The sequence below is a fragment of the Tenrec ecaudatus genome, chromosome 3, assembly GCF_050624435.1.
Source record: "Tenrec ecaudatus isolate mTenEca1 chromosome 3, mTenEca1.hap1, whole genome shotgun sequence".
Classification (NCBI taxonomy): domain Eukaryota; kingdom Metazoa; phylum Chordata; class Mammalia; order Afrosoricida; family Tenrecidae; genus Tenrec; species Tenrec ecaudatus.
Window position 1 is genome coordinate 215,176,402 of NC_134532.1, and position 3,756 is coordinate 215,180,157.

The 3,756-nt window shown below is 50.9% G+C and overlaps 1 pseudogene; it reads right to left on the minus strand.

Moving 5' to 3' along the window:
* Window positions 1–868: 868 nt before the first annotated feature.
* LOC142442525 (dnaJ homolog subfamily C member 17-like) lies at window positions 869–2,280 on the minus strand (annotated as a pseudogene).
* Between the last annotated feature and the right edge of the window lie 1,476 nt (window positions 2,281–3,756).

The following is a 3,756-nucleotide window of genomic DNA, read 5'->3' on the forward strand; positions in this document are numbered from 1 at the left end:
GATGTGTAAAGAAATGAGGAATAGACTTAGGATTCTGAGAAACGGGTGTGGAATGCACTGGTGCCACCTTAAGTCAGACTGGGTTGGGGTTTAAATTCAAATGCAAGATTTTATGGAGAAATTTTTTGTAATGGGGACATTGCATCAGGATGACGGACAGGATATGTGACCTCCCCATCAGAGACACAGCTTTGCTTGGTGTGAAGCAAGCAGAACCCAGAGGGGTTCCACACCAGCAGTGCAGCGCCTGGAGGGAAGGTCACTGATGGTCAAACCCCAAGCTTTCTTAGCATCAGGTCTCCCAGTGTACTGTGAACAACTTCTGTCCTGGTAACTACCTGATTAGAGGCACCCTGTGAACGCTGTGTGCTGGGGTCTAAGGGTTGGGGGAATGGGTCTTGTGATTGTAGATCAGGGTCTGTCTCAGTTGAAATCCTGGGATGGCAAAACATGAAAAAGAAGTGGAAGGTGAGACCACGCGTAGGTGTACAAGCTTTGAAATGCACACTGCCTGCGTGGACGTGGGAAAACACCTTGTGCGGCGTGAGATCATTGTCCTCTATGCACGCATGATGAACAAGGGAAAGTTAGACCCAAGCTCTCTCTGGGTATTGTTTTCATTAAGACTTAATAGCAAACCAGATCCCAGGAGATGGACATTGAAAAGAAAATCCCAACCTCTAAGATGAGGCTGCTCCATTCTCTCTGCCCCCAGCTCAGAGACACAAAGCAGCACCTCGCCTGCAAAGGTATTCCCTTTGGCACAGAGCCATTTGGGACACTTCCCCAGGGGCCGTGGGTGGCAAAGACTGAAACCAGAAGCACTAGCCTGGGACAGATGCTCTGGGACAACAGAGGAGCAGCACCTTCACTGGGACTGAGAGCAGCTGAGGCCGAGGGACCACGTGGCTGAACCTGAGACCAGAAAGAGACTTGGTGTGCTGGCTGAGGAGAAAGGGGTGTTGGTGTTGACGGTGGACCCATAAACAGTAGAAGTCACTGTTGGCTGATCCTCCCGTGTGGAACCTGTGACCTTCCCTACGAGAGAGACTCCATTGTCTCTGTTGTCTTGAGAGAGGTGTGGCCATTGCAAGGACTCCTCGAACTCAGCACAGAGGTGGTGCTCAGGGGAAAGCTCGCTGTCAGAACAGGGTTCCAACAGGGGAAGGGTGGGCCCATGCCAATGTTTGACTGGTAGCCAGCCATTGGCATCCTGAGGAGGGGACAGATGGGCATTTACCACACTGAACATTGGGATTGCTTGTCCTGCAGCTTAAACTGTACCTTGTGTCTTAAGAATAGGTGCTTGGTTTCCTTCATTGGTCATTAGACTTGTATGTGTTCATTTAAGACTGTTGGGTGCATGGTAGTCAAGATAGATGGCCCTCAGACCCTGACAGTAACAGTTCCCAGAGGGTACAGGAATTAAGGGAGGAAGGGGAAAGGATAATAAATTGATACCATTTTTAAAAATAATTTTTTTAAAGTTTACTGGTGATTAAGAAAAGGGCTGTGTTGTGGGCGGGGTTGGAGCCTGGGCCTACATGGGCGGCCCTCGTCCTCGGGAATCTGGGCAATCAGCTGTGCCGCTCTGCTGCCTGGCGCAAGCGCATCATGAGGAGGCTCTGGTAGCCCCGCTCAGACAGCACCGAGCCCTGTGACAGTCCTGGGTTGAGCACCTGGCCCTGCTTCTGGAAGAGCTGCAGAGCACATCTTAGGAGCACCCGCCTGGGGACGCGTCCTCCTCCTTGCACTTCCACTTCAGTTTGAGTTTGGGGGTTCCTTTGCCTTGGGGAGGCTCTGCTTTTCCTCTCTGTTGCTTCTGTTCCTGCTGGATCTGCTCCTGGGTCAGCTGCTGTTGCTCCTCCAGCTGCTGGGATCCCTCTTCTCGAAGGTGTTCACTTTGGCTCCAGCATGCATGTGTGGCCTTCCTCCTCCTCCTCCCTGCCCTGGGCCTGGGCCTCCTGCTCCCGGGCCTCCAGGTCCAGCTTCACTTCCTTCCTCTCACCAAGTTTCTGGCTCCTCAGTGCTGCCTGCTTCTTGGCTTCCGGACCTTGTCATAGGCAGCCCTGGCTGCAGCATCGGTCAGCACCGCCAGGGCCTGCGAGAGCTGGTGAACGAGTTAGGCTGTGCGGGGATTATCCATCTGGGTTTTTGTCCAGGTGGTATGAGGGAGCCTTCTGCCTGGGTGCCTTCTTCACCTCTTTGTCTCCCGCCTTACTCTTTGACCCCTAGCAGCGCATACAAGTCCATCTGTCAGAACTTCTTGGTCACCGCCATGATTCCCACCCTGAGTCTGTCAGCTCCATAGCACGAGTGATTGTAGAACTCTACCCAATGCCCCCTAGACCTGATACGTACCAGCTGAAGACTGGGGAGTAGCCCTGGGATCGGTTACTAAGGGTGTGGGATACTGTACGTATTAGAAAACTGGGGCCGATCTTTGAGTGTAGTGCACTTCTTCCTGAGTAATTATCTGAACCTCAACTTCAGGGACTTTCTGACCCTTAATTTGGGTTACAGGTCTTTAAGAAATAAATGAGGGTGTTTCTTGGGTGCTCTCAGAAGGATCTCTAAGGCTTCTCTCTCAGGCAAAAATGCAGCCCCACCTGGCATTTCAGCATGAACAGTTTGGTGGTTCTATTGAGGTGTGAATTTTTACTGATAGTGGATTAATCACCTGAGCTGGGAGGGGTGGATTCATTGACTGGGGTGGCTCACTTGTTTCTAGGAGCTCAGTATCCTGGATCATCAGCCCATATGTTTCAATCCCATGTTTCTGGATCCTAATTCTTTATGATCAGTGCCCTTACTTTAATCTCAGACACTGTTGTAGACCTGTAATTCAGCTGACGTTGTAAGTCAGCTACTCCTACGATGAGACTCTGGATTTGGTTTAGGGCAATGTCAGCTCTATGACTAGGGAGATAGGTTCTCCTTCGTAGCACAATCAGAAGCTTTTAGGTCTGTTATTCGGCACTGGAGGGGTGCTTCTGAGATTATCCCCCTCCTTGATCACATTTCCTACTGTAAGGAGGACCAGCCGACCAGCTTCCCTGAACTTCTCATCCTGACAAAGTGCTGGACATTCTCAAACACACGGTCACCCAGGGCCTCTCCTCTCAGCAGCACTTCAGCTGTTGGTGGTGGTGCTGTGGATATTCGCTCTGATACTTCACACCCTGGATTAGTAAGAGCGGCAGACGTGGCCATGCCTTTAGGGGTAGAGAGACAGCATTCGTATCAATGCTGTTCAGCCTAAGCAGCCTGAGAGCCAATCTGAGAAGCCCATATTGACCGCATTTCTCTAGAAAACCCAGTCTTAACACATCTAGTAAGAGTGCTCCTCATAGCAGCCGTTCACCACAGATAATTCTGGGAGCTGTGTCTGCCGTGCCACACAAGTTCAGCTATCAGAAGTCACTCCTGTTAAGGAACACCCCCCCCACTTGATTAAGGTTCTACTTCTTTGAAAGCTTCCGAGGCTCTCCGCAGTCAGGGAGTCTGACAGCACCCACCTATCTGTACAGTAGCATGAGTTTTTGTCAGTCTAAGAAACACTAAGCCTTGGGTGCAAGGTGTAAGTTCTCTGGAGGAAATGTTCTTTGCCCAGGCTGTAGAAGTGCCTGGACTCTGTGTGTGTGTGTGTGTGTGTGTGTGTGTGTGTGTGTGTGTGTGTGTGTGTGTGTGTGTACCTTTGTTTCCTAGAACTTCCTGTGAGCTCCTTGCTTCTTGATGCTCATGTCCAGATAGCAT